The sequence below is a fragment of the Saimiri boliviensis genome, chromosome 8 (genome assembly GCF_048565385.1).
Source record: "Saimiri boliviensis isolate mSaiBol1 chromosome 8, mSaiBol1.pri, whole genome shotgun sequence".
NCBI classification, from domain to species: Eukaryota; Metazoa; Chordata; class Mammalia; order Primates; family Cebidae; genus Saimiri; species Saimiri boliviensis.
Window position 1 is genome coordinate 91985884 of NC_133456.1, and position 13366 is coordinate 91999249.

The 13366-nt window shown below is 43.4% G+C and overlaps 1 protein-coding gene across 3 annotated transcripts in view; it reads right to left on the reverse strand.

Annotated features, from left to right (window-relative positions):
- Positions 1-8924, reverse strand: part of LRRN1 (leucine rich repeat neuronal 1) — a 38856-nt gene extending 29932 nt beyond the window's left edge. The window contains exons 1-2 of one of the 3 annotated variants that reach the window (XM_074404872.1): positions 8267-8924; positions 7119-7232 (exon numbers count right to left, since the gene is read on the reverse strand). The gene's annotated coding sequence lies outside the window, so the exon portion shown is untranslated. Of the gene's footprint in view, positions 1-7118; positions 8170-8266 lie in introns of those variants that run through there. The other 2 variants (XM_039478737.2, XM_003927131.3) reach the window with 2 other exon arrangements.
- Between the last annotated feature and the right edge of the window lie 4442 nt (positions 8925-13366).

A 13366-nucleotide genomic window follows, 5' to 3' on the forward strand; every position in this document is an offset into this window, starting at 1 on the left:
CCAATCACTAAAGCATCTTATTTGCATAGAACTAATCTCTCACTCCAGTGCTCAATCCTGGTCGTGAAGCCATTTGGGAACTTCAGCAGAAATCCAATTTGACATTGTGAATGAATACATGAAGAGAAAACTATTCCACCAGAATTTGCCCACGTATTTTGTGCTTTGCCTTCAGATGGCTTTAAGTGACCTACGTTTTTCAAGTGGCCTCCTGGTGAAAAAGGATGAGTTTCTGAGTATGTGAGGAGGCTGGCTATGTACCTGTATAACACAGCAAAACTAACTGGTCCTTTGCAGGGGTTAGGCCTTACATGTAGTCCTCACTGCACAGAACCATAGTGAGCTGGAATAACAATCTGGAAAAAGACAGTCATTGCTATTCCACTGTCCTCATGGTTCTCTGACGGTCTGATGAGTTCATATAGATTCCACGTATGTCCTGGAAACTCTCCAGATATGGCTGAAGTCTGACCTAACTCTGATATTGGAAACCACAGAGAATGAAAAGAACCTTGAGTAGTCATGTGGCTTCTCAGTCTTACTTCTCATAGAAAATCTTACACTCTCCCAGAGAAACCAGAACTCAGTATACTTTTAAGACCTTGAAGGAAGGTTCTCTCCAAAACTCATTTTGATATGCAAGTCTTTCTAAACAAACAACAAACAAACCTGTATGAAATCTGTCTCCCCTGCTCTATATGTATGACGTGTGTGCATGTATGTGTGCATATCTGTATACATTGGTCATTATTCTGATATGAAAGTTAAAATGCTCCTACTAAAGAAAAAACAAAAGTCAACAAAAAGAGAAAATGATACCACTATAACATATTTTCTAGGCAGAACATCCTCTATTCTTCCCACATGTTCTGGGTTATGCCATTTTCCATCTCATTTTCTAACTGTAGCTGTACTCTCTTATGAACCTTTCTTCCCAGGCTGTCACAAGTATTTTTTTTTTTTTAAGTGGCTAAGGTCAGCTTAAGATAAGCCATTAGGGAGAGGGTGTGGTTAATCCTTAGGTGTAGGGGAAACCCAGCTTAAGTTTCCCTGCTTGATACTTTTTAATTGATGCATCACAGGTCCTTGCTTTCTTTGGTAACCCAAGAGCTAGAATACTGAGTCACTGTCATATTTTTACCTGTTTGGACTCTACAGTCCAGGAAGCAGCTACCATCTGAGTGGAAGACAGTAGGTCTAAGATAGGCAGGGAGTCTCAGGTCTCGTCCCACCTCTCTCTTTCCCTAGATGCGTGACCCTAGACAAATTCACCTAGTGTTAGGAAGGGGAGCCTTGCAAGACTTTTTTTTTTTTTACAGATAAACTTGATCCGGTGACTTGTCCACAGTCACAATGAACCTCTCCGTGACTCTGGTCCCTCAGTTATTGGGGAAAAGGAGAAAGAACAATCATATTTGGCATTTCAGGATGTTACAGGTCAAAGGAGACACATATTTAAGGATTCAGCGAAGTTTAAAGCTCTAGAATATGAGGCAGTGTTAGCTTTGTTAGCCCAGCTGCATCTTCTCTTCATGCAGCTTCTGCTGTCCTATGTTTGTTGCTATCGACTTTCTGTTTCCAGCCTCCTCTCCTGTTTACTCAAGACACACTGAATTCTGACCAAGTGCTGCAAGGAATTAACAACTTCATCTCCAGTTTAAAGTTCTCGACAAACTTAAGGAGTCTACCCTCTCTCAAGTAACCATCCAACCCACTTATGTTCAATGAGGCTAGATCGAAAATCGTCTCCTGCTGAGCACTTGTGTGGCAGGTGAAAGCCTGTTGTGTGAATTAACCTGTATGTTTCTTAAAGCCTCTGCTGGCAGCTGACATCTGAATTACGGCTGCTGCTTCTGTGTGTCTGTAGCCTGCACTGTTGCCATCATAGCACACCATGCTGCACTTGTCAGTCTCCTTTCTATAACCCCAACTAAACTGAAGCTCACTGAGGGCAGAGGCAGGATCCTTGGCACTACTGACATTTGGACCAGATAATTCTTTGTTATGGGGGCTGTCCTGTGCTGTGCATTTTAGGCTATTTAGCAGCATCCCTGGCTTCTACACATAAGATGCCAGTATACCACCCTTGTCCTCACCCTCGCTTGTGACTGCAACTGACCAAAAAGGTCTCCACATATTGCCAAATGTCCCCTCAGAGGCAAAAATCACCCTTGCTTGAAATCCTCTGTGCAGAGTGCCTTTTTCGTACAGAGCACTCAATATTTGTAGGAGAATGCATAGGTTGATGGAAACAAAGTGCTCCAATGTACAAGCTGCAGAGACATCAAGTTAATTTCTTCTGGTTTTATTGCCTTCTGTAATGCCTGGCATACAGCAGGTGCTCAGTATATACTTGTGGGGTGAACAAATGTTTAATGATTGTAAACGGCTTCCTGTACTCCTGGTAAATTTTTTCCCCTCAAGAGGGCCCACGTGAGGTGGTGAGGAACTGTCAATGATAGGGAGAGAAAATTTTAAAAAGAACAGCAAAATCTCTTAGCTATGGGATTAGGGACCAGAAACATCACCTTGCAGAAAGGTGGGGCTATACCCAGACCATTAGCTCTCTACTTAATTCAAGCACTTAGGGCAGAAATCAAATTATTTGTACTGGTAATATTTAAATCATTTACCAGTGTTCCTGGGTCCTTTAGTGCACAACTCTCATAGGGCCGTGAAGTACCAGGAGGGTTACAGGACATCCAGAAGGTCAGATATTGAGTCATTGCTGGGAATTGAGCCTGCACCTTTCTGATTCTCTGTACAGTACTTGATTACACTGATTATTATGGATGAAAATTAAGACATCACTATTGTGAAATAACAGTGCAGGTTAATGATATTCTTTATGGCCATGCTAACTTTTTTTTTCTAGAGGGGAAAATTATAGGCATGAAACCAATTAAGCTACCTTTCTTTTTTTTAAAGCTTTTTAAGTTTTTCTAAATGATGATTCTCGCTGTGGCTTCCTGCTTTATAGTGCAAACTCATTTTTTGTTTCCTCGGTCTTACTGAGATAGATACTAATATTGGTGCTGTCCACTGTCCCCCCACAAATTGAATATGACTATGCTAATATGTTATCTCACAAAGGGCAGTCATAAATAGGAAGAGCAAATATTTTGAAATGAATATTCAATGGACATTCTCCTGAAGAGGGTAGGCATCGCTGGAAATGCCTCCCTTGAAAATCTTTTTCCAAAATTGCCCTTTCCCGGACACCACTGCAGGATGGCTCTCTTCCCTGGGTTGAAATGGTGGCTCCAGAATACAATGGCAGACTAATTTGTGTGTTCCCCAAACTTTAAATAGTTGTCCTTTACTCCCAGGTCTGCAAAATATTTGCCACAGAAACCTTTCACATAGAAGGATGTCATGTCACATGTATATTGTTAATGTAACTATGGTAACCCAAAAATGCCACCAATGTGTATGTTTCATACACAAATGAGGGGACAGCTGTGGAGTCAACATGTCTGTCAGTGGTATAATAGATGTGAGCTACGACAGCCTGGGTTGGAAAATTACAATTCATTTATATTAATCAGAGCTTTCAAATAACACTCAACCTCTGAGCAATAAAGAGTGTAAATGGAAAGCAATAAGCCACTCTAAAAGCAGTTTCACTCTACAGATTTTAAAACTAGTGTCTTAAGCTGATATAGCAGCATCTTTAGAAGGTACTCTGAAGGCAGAGTGGACAAGAACTTCGGAATGTATTATTCCAAGTTCACTCCTGGCTTCTGTGCATCTCAGGGATGATTTTCAGTTCATTAGGTACAATGGTTCCATATAAGTTAAATGTTTAATTTTGGTACTGGAAGCATGGCTTACATCAGGAGTCCCCAAACTACGGCTCGCGGGCTGCGGCCCTCTGAGGCCATTTATCCGGCCCCCGCCCACCGCACTTCAGGACAGGGCACCTCTTTCATTGGGGGTCAGTGAGAGGAACACAGTATGTGGTGGCCCTCCAACGGTCTGAGGGACAGTGAACTGGCTCCCTGTGTAAAAAGTTTGGGGACACCTGGCTTACATAAACACTTTGGTAATCTCACTGATTATGGCAGTTAGTCCTTGCAGCCTTATTCTCGCAACTCTATTATGTTACACATGACAAAAGTGAGGGTTGGTATGGAGTTGCTATGGTCACTGATCCAAGATCATCCAGCTATGACTGGATAATAGCTTGTTAACCAACCAATCAACTGATAAAACTGTTAATAAAGCTCAACATTTGCCTAGAGCTTTGAAAACATTCAAAAAGTAAAAAATATAATAGTAGTAAGCTTGCATATTGTTTCTTTTAAAAAACGGTAACATAAAATAGTATATATTTTAATTATACTTCACAGTTCTACAGGGTGCCTGTAAAGTCTGGAAACTTTTATCATCTTATCATGGATCATAATGCAATGTCAATAAACCATTTATCATGCATTTGTCTGTATTTCAAAACTTGGAAAGCTACTTTCTGTAATCTATAAAGAAGGTGAATGGTAATATGCTAAAACAAAAAATTAAAAAGCAAACTTCACTTGAAAAGACTTGTAGAATAAATAGATCCCTTCGTCACTAAAGTATTGAATTTTACAGGTATGGTTTAACTTTTTTCTCTATTCTGTACTTTGAGCCAAAACCAGAGAGAATATATGTTTTTCTGACTTCATCTATATAATTATAATTTCATCCTGAATTAAATATTAATCAGAGCTCTATTCATGAGGTAAAGATACTTTCATTGTTCTCAGAAACATATGATTCTAAATGATCATATGATTCTAAAATGAAATTTGCTTTATCTCCAGAGTAGCTTAACCCAAAATAGATGTTCAACATAATTTTTAAAAATTAAATACAGTGTCTGAATAACCTGACATTAGGGCTGAAATGAATCATTCAGAGAACTATTATTTTGTAACTTAAAAATAAAATTTAAGTAAGCATTGTGAAAGTCTCATAAAAATGACAGACATCTGCATCCTATAATTTACCATATTTTATTTATGACTTATGGCCTACTTATGGTGGTATAAAAAGCCCACCATTCTGACTATTTATCATCATTATTTATATTCCACTGGCTTGAGAAGTAGCAATATAACTCTGTAGAAACAGATTTTCTTTAGTACTGAGTATATTCCCATGAGTGTCACTGCTTTAGAATATGTGGTAATAGCTCTAGCAGTTCAGGTCAAGAAGGTGGCCTTAGCACGGACTGACCAGAGAGAGAACAATGGTTGAGTTTTCCTTGCTTTTTTCAGAATTTCAGACATTAAACAGTGCTAGCTGAGGTTATTTTTTAGAACCACAGTCTGCAGGTGGATCTGGTCTTGAGATATTTAGCAGAATGATCCTTTTCTAATAATTAAACACTTTATTACTTTTATTCACCAAGAAATGTGTTCTAATCTTTTCTTTCATGACACTAGCAGACTAAAGATTACACACAGGGAGGTTAATTGCCAAAGATTAGGTTTCACAAATGTGAGGGTCATTTTTAAGTTACCAGTTTTCAAAAATATACAGATGATAACTTTACAACAAACCACTTTATAGTGTAATTTAGAAATTTACCACTTTATAGTGTAATTTATAGTGTAATTTAGAATTTAGAAGTTTAAGTTACCCTTCAACTCTTATCAGGGAGACAGAATCCCAGGTGTGAAGAGTCAAATTAAGAGTTTATTACAATAATTTGTTACTTTCTGACTTCCGTATAGCTCTAAGACAGAAAAGGCAAACTTGGCTATCACATTTTCTTACTTAAATTTGATTCAATTCACTTTTCCCCTCCTGGGAAAATATTGCCTTATGTATTAAAAGGCACTGAACCGGCAAAAAGTAACTTAAGGGAACATGTAAAATAGCAGACTAACATCTGTTGTCTACCCCTCCCCGCAAACACTGAGCTCTCCAAAACAATGTTGTCTTTTTTTCTGGTGGGGGTGGGGAGTGTTGTATTTTAATGTCCCTTTCAGTGACTATATAGAATACAGAGGCAAATGCTGTTCAGTGAATAGGTTCTTTTTCCCTTCAACAGTGTTTGAGGTTGACAAAAGAAGAGGCCGCTGGGGCTGGTTAGTCCTAGGTATTAATATAATCGCCTGCCTCACGTTTGGCCTTTTGTTCGGCTGTCACACAACGCCAAGAGGTGAACAGTGCAGTGTGGTCACCCGGCTAACGTTAGACACGACAGAAAGGCCCTTGCTCCAGAGTCTATTGCATGACTGCCTCCCTATTCACTGTTCTGTAACCTGAAAACTACCTGGGTAACGGGGTGGGACACCTGCATCACCTGCAGTTCTACAAGTTTGGCACCTTAAGAACCGAAATGACTTTGACTAGACAGTGGACATTCTCATGAAATCTTCATGTCAGTCAATGACAGTGATCTTCTCTCATGAATAGCTCTGACGATGAGGACCAAATCTGAGCAAGAGTCAAATTATTAAAACTCAAGAAGTTGAGGGGTCAATTCAGAAATCACTTCAAGCCGCCAGAAGTGGATTAAAGTTACTGTTAGCCTCACATAAACCTTTTCCTAACTGGCTCACAATATCCAACTTGAATATTGCACGAATATATACAGCCAGGTAAAGAGCAAGCAGCACTTTGAGCTTTCAATACAATAGCACTTAAAGAATTTGGCTCTTGAATAAAGGTGTCAGCAAGCCATGGAATTCCCAAACAGAACAACTCACACTGCTTCTTTATTCTATTTTCTTAAGGTCTATTGTTAAGTGAAGACTCCTTGTCTTTTCAAATTCCTTCATGTGAATGGATGAGGCCAGACATCTGCCAGGATCCGCTCACATTTGCATGCAAATCAGAGGCTTCAGGACACATATGGCCCTGGAGCCAATAACACTTTTACTCTAGATTTATACTGATCAAAGTGCCTTCCTGAACTTTCCACTCCTCCAGCCCTAGCTTTTACAAATGAAGTAATGAGTCTATTCCGCTAATATTACTTGGACTGTCATGGCAAAACAATACAAAACATGTTGTCTTTTAGAAAATCCTATACGCAAAAGCCGGAGTCGGCAGTACCTGTTCTCTCACTCAATTAGAATTCCACTCTTCCTTTACGATTTAGGTTTGGGAATGAAAATACTTACGGCGGGATGGGATTTAGACTCTTAGCCTTTGCCTTTGAGGTTCAAGTGCTTCAAAACCATTTGCACCCCAGTCGGTCATTCACTCACGGCCAGGATCTGTTCTTGGCGTTGGGGCTACAGCGGTGAACATGGCAGTCAAGGTCCCCTTCTCCTGGAGCAGACATCACCCCGAATCGCCCGGTCCGCGTATCCGCGCGGGCTCCCCCCGGAACCGTCCCGGGAAGAGCGGCCTTCCCGCTGCTGGACTTTTCCCCCCAACCCCGGCCAGCCAGACAGGGACTCCCTGGGCGCGACGCGGGCGCCACGGGAGGCGGGGAAGCGCCGAGTCGGCGGCTGCCCACACCCCTCTCCACACAGCACAAAGGACACTCGCTGGCAAACTTTCCTCGCTTCTGACCCAGGTCGAGCCGAGAACTCAGCGCCGGCTCGGTTCCTTGCGGGGATGAGGCTTCCCTAACATTTTGGGCTGTGTGGCAAGCGTCCTGAGGCTGCCACTCCTTCCGGGCTCAAAGCTCACAAGCTGAGGTGTATCCCCGCGTGGACCGCCGATAGTTGGGTAGATTCCTCCCAAGGCTCTGACTTAGGTACATTCAATGCCTTGTCAATTATGTCCTTCGCCCCTTACCAAGGCCATCGCCAAGACACCCTTTTTCTTTTCTCTCCCCATAATCCGCCACCTTCCTTTCCCTCCTCTTGGCCCTCTTTCCAACTCCCTGAGCTGGCTCCCTTTCCGCGCTTTCCTCCAGCCCCAGCTGCCTTCCCCAGTTCACATCCCGGTAGCCCTCCTCCCTCCCAATCCTGGGCACCACCCTCCCCTGGTCGGCCCCTGAAATCCAGCGGGCTTGTCTCCAGTCACTGCCTTTTGCCTGTTTCTATCCGGCCTTCCTTCCCAACTGTCGCTCTCCCACACCCTGGTTTTTTCTTTTTGGTGGGGGGAAACGGGGAGACGGGGCACTATATTCCCGTTTCCTCACTTCGTCATTTTCCCCAGCTCCATGAGCCGCGCCCCCCTGGTCCCCCTTAGGCCCGCGATCTTACCCTGTGGTTCCCCAGACCCTGTAGAGTCCCCCACGCCACCAAGTTTGCCTCGACTTCCCCTCATTGCCTCCCACACCTCCCGCCACGGCCCGGCTGGCCAGGGCACTTACCCCAAGGCCCAGCTGGTGGGGGTGTCGGGGTGCGCACGGACCCGGCACCAGTGGCGGCGGCGGCGGCAGCAGCAGCAGCAGCAGGAGGAGGAGGAGGAGAACGACGACGAGGAGGAGGAGGAGGACGAGGAGGAGGAGGAGAAGGAGGAGGAGGAGGAGGAGGAGGAGGAGGAGGAGGAGGACGGGCTGAGCGGCGCCTCCTTCCCAGCCCGCAGCGCGCACTGGCTCCTCGGGGGACCCCCGGCAGAGTACCAAGACAGGAGGCGAGGCGGCGACACAAGCAACAGCTGCTGCACGGGGCTGGGCTCAGTCGGCTCTTGGAGGCCAGGGCAGGGTCAGGCAGTATTGGGAAAGAGGGTCGGAGAAGTGGGGTGCAGAGGGCGGGGCAGCGAGCGGCCAGGTCCAGAGGAAGGCGCCCCAGGCGCCTAGGGATGCCGGTTCGCGGTGGCTATCGCCCGGGCTGAAGCCGCCTGCTCCTCTCCCCGCCCGGCGGGCGCTTGCAGCCGCGGGCGCACGGGCCTTGCCTCGCTCCCCGGCTCGTTGCCGGCGCCCTCGGTGCGCCCCGCTTTGTGCTCCCCGCAGCCGGCGTGCACCTGGTGTAAGCAAAGGCGGTCAGCTGATGGGCCGCGCGCGGATTGGCTGCTCCGCGGTCTCCTCCCCTCCCGCCCGACCCCCTTCCCGGACTCCCCCTCCCGTCCCCGTCCCCGCCCCCGCCCCCGGCGTAGCCCCGTGCTGGGCACCATCTGTAGCCCGCCCAACAAAGGCGCAGCGTTGCGGGCCTCGGGGGGTCGGGCCGCGCTGCGCCGCCAGCGTTGCTGGTGCAGGAAGCAGCCGGCCGCCGCTTGTTGTCTAGGGGACAGCAGGCTGCGGCTGGGTAGGGAGGCGAGGCGCACTGCTGTTTCTTAGCAAAGGACAGACCAAGAGGAAAAAAACGTCCGTGCTAGGAGGCCAGCTAGGCACAATGGGGCCACATCTCTGTGCAACGCAGAACTTGGGCTCCGGGGCTGAGAAGCAGACACAGTTCGGCCCAGGATTGTGACAGCCAAGTTTCCGGGTGAAATCCGACCCTGAGTCTTAAAATATAGGGCGCATCCTCGGGCTCTGTGCGCGCGCTCAGGGGCGTCCTCCGCGGACCTGGCCCGGCCGGTGCCCTTGCTGCGGGAAGGAGGATTCAGACGCTTACCTCAGTGGCGAAGCCGCTCCCCATTCGAGGAGGCTTTCTGAAAACGTTTCTGAAACTTTGAAATTATAGCTTTGTGATTAGTTAGGTGTAAAAGTTGTGTTTCAATAGGCGGCGGAGGACTGAGAACGCAGTCTTAAGTGGAGGGTTGGGAGGGAATGGGTCTTCGGAAACTGCACGTGAACCGGCGTCTCAATTTCAAAGTTGCCAGCAAGCACAGAGCAGGGCTCCAGAGAAGCCTTGGCACTCTTTACTGGGGGAATCTGCTTTAAGCGAAAGCATCATTAGACCCTCAGTACTGAATCACTTGGGGCAAAGGATTGTGGTGACATTTCATTATGATGTCTAAGCTTAAAACTTCTGGAGAATTTGGAAGGATATATTACTAGAGAATAATCTTTTGGATTCTTCTAAGCCACGGGATAAATTCAATGTCAGTAATCATATTCTTGATCCTTCTAACATTTCTTGGCGTTTCGCATAGGTCTGATAGACGTTTGATGTCCTTATGTGTTCACATACTTTGTTATCCTGAAATTGTGTCATGTAGTCATCAATGGTCACATTGTGTTTTAGAAGGCTATAAGAAAAGATGATCTTAGCACTTGGGCTAGAATATCGTGCAGACCAGAGGAACAGCTAGAGAAAAAGGCCCACTGCTGTCTACAAATGAGTAAGATTTAAGATCTTTCAAAGCAAGTTGAGTCTAGACCCTTATCCAAGTTTTGTAACATGATTCTGTCTCTTTCCCCCCTTTTCATGCAGATTATCCATGGAGTTAGCATGGAGTTTGTCTGACAGAAAGTGGCCTCTGGTAGAAGCACAGAACTTGAATGGTCAGGGAAAGATAGAATGGAGGTTTCTTAGGGAGTCTCCATTAGGTTTCCAGCCTGTCTTCCTGGGAGTGGAAGATAGATGAGGTTTTGCCCTTCAAGGAGGAGCTTTGCAGAGAGGTCTTAGAGGAGCATTTGGAGCAACTAATGATGGTGACAGTTGCTCCTAGGAGGCAAAATCTAGAGCAGTCTCCAGGTTTTGGAAGAGATTTTGTGAGAATGGTATGAGTCAGGGACCAATGTATGAATTTTGAAACCAGGCCAACGCTGTTTTAAATCCCAGCTCTATAATTTATGAGCTGTGTCCCTATGGGTAAGTCACTTTATCTCTTTAAGCCTTCATTTCCTTGGCTCTAAAGTAGGGTTAATAACAGTACTTATCCCAAAGGATTATGATGGTTAAGTGGGAGTAAGCACATCAAATGCTTAGGACAGTGCTTAGTATACAGTAAGCCTTCAATGACAGTTGTAAACTCTAGGCATTATTAGGCAGGTATTGAAGACTAAAAGAAGACATCAGTTCAGACAGGTGGGCCGATGATTCCACATGTGACAGAATATCTCAAAGGCACTAGCTGTTCCAGTGGAGGAAATGGACTCTGTCTCCCCACTGTTCAATTCATTTATTTTTAAATTAGCCTGTCATTTATTTAAACTAATTTCCCTCTTCCCCAAAGCGAGAGTGAGAAAGGCAGCTTTGCCTGTTTCTACTTGACCACTGCATGCATTTGGTTCCAGACAGAGAGAGCATTATCATTAGGAAGACATGTGTGTCGGGGATGGGGGAAGGAATTTGGGTGAGAGGATGGGGCTTGCTATGCACAGAAGAGGACAGATGAGCATGGCAATTATAAAAGAGTCTGAAATTTGGTGCAATTATTAGAAATTTGCTCAGTTGCCTAAATTGGTAATTGGTTCAAATTTTAGAAATTACAGTTTTTTAACTCTGCAAAGGGGTTTCGAGACTATCTTGTTAACTGATATTTAAAAACTCCTTGTCACTGGGATGGATGAAGAGGAAACACCAAGTCAGTGTACCAACATAACGAAACCAAATCTCTTACTTGCTTCTTGCTTAAAGAGCTCAAATCCCTCTGAATTACTCCTAGTCAGCTCACACAGTCCTGGGATCCTGAATGTATTAGTTAGTAAAAAAGCACTTAATGTTTATTTATTAAGGTATGGTAGAAGACCTTGGAATCTTTGAAGGAGAACGAAATTGGAGACAAGAGTCCAAGAGTTCCCAAGAGAGCAAAGTCTTACGGTTGATGTAAAGAGTTCTTGCCCCTAGATTGGCTGGGTTGAGACACTACAAACCCCTCTGGATTCCTTCACTAGCCCCTCGAGGTTCTTTAGCTGTGGTTTGAAGGAACTTTATAATTGTATTAGCCTAATTGTACTGATCTATGTGGTAAATGAGGGGAAAAAAAAACTTCAGAGGATAATCATATTTGAATAAACTTTAAAAGAACATCTGTATTTTGAAAAGATAATTATCATATGCCACTTAAATGCAATTTTTCAAAGTTGAAAATATGTCTTTCTCTAACTGAAATATTAATAGAGTATCAGGAGTTAGAGTTCTTTTCAATTTCTGAACTAAGATTATAGTTTTAAAACAACTACCACCAAGTTCTTAGAGGGTGATGACTGCAACTTAAAATTATGTGACTCTTGTATCATTGTTAACTTTCATACCAAATGTATTGTTACTCTAAGAATTTTTGACGAGTGGGTTTACTATATATACGTAGTTCCTGTTCTAGTTTTGTTTTCTTTTTTATTTTTTACTGTGCATAAAATATCCCAACACAAAAAAGGCATTAATTGACGTTTCTGTAATTAAAACTAGTTTTGCATTTAAGATTAAAAACTTGACCTGGAACTAAAGTGACCAAGCGTCTTAGTTTGCCTGGGAACTTCCAGGTTTTAGTCCTAAAAGTCTCAACATCTCAGATAACTCCTTAGTCTTGGGTAAACCCAGAAGGGGGTGGTTCTAAATGAAACTAACATTAATAGGTTTTTGATGCTTTTACAATTTTAGTCGAGTTGCAACTTTGCAAATAAACTGAATAATGTTTTATTCCTGACTGAATAAAGGGTTCTGTTTCCACTTGTAGAACTTAGTTGTTGCAGAGATATTGACAGTCATTGTATTGGTCCATTTTCACACTGCTATGAAGAAATATCTAAGACTGGGTAATTTATAAAGAAAAAGAGGTTTAATAGACTCATAGTTTTAATGGCTACGGAGGCCTCACAATCATGGCAGAAGGCAAAGGAAGAACAAAGGCACGCTTTATCTGGCAGCAGGCAAGAGAGTATGTGCAGAAGAACTACCCCTTATAAAACCTTCAGTTCTTACTTGAGACTGATTCACTATCATGAGAATAGCACAGGGAAAAAAAATCCACCTTCATGATTTAATTACCTCCCATTGGGTCCCTCCCACAATACATGGGGATTATGGGAGCTACAATTCAAGATAAGATTTAGATGGGGACACAGCCAAACCATATCAGTCATCAAATCCAACTTTCTTATTTCTTAGATAAAGAAACTAAGTCCTAGAAGAGGGACTCTGCCAGTCTGTTTACAGAGCCTACATGAAAAGCTAGATCATATACTCTTTGGAGAGAGATGACATGACCAACTCCTAGTCCAGGGCCTATACCATGTAATGGATACTTGGTAAACTTTTTAAAAATAAATGAATCAGTTAATAAATGAATGTTTTTATGTAATTCGATCACATTATTTCATGAGTATTTTCCTCGTATCAATTAAAAAGTCTTTGAAGCTATAATGCTTAATGTCTGCATAATTCCACCAATGTTTTGTTGGTGAGAAATGAGGACTTTCTGAATTATTTGTTACCACATATAATAAACATACTTGTTTAAAAATGTGATTTTGGTTATTGATCTATAGACATAAACTACACTTTGGATTATCAAGTAACATATACAACTTTTTCTATTTTCCTTACTGTTTACCTTTAGCGAGCCAAAATTACTAAAAAATAAAAGAATATTTGGTTGCTTTTGAGACAGAAGAATTTTAGAATTTTCTTTGCTTTTAATTATT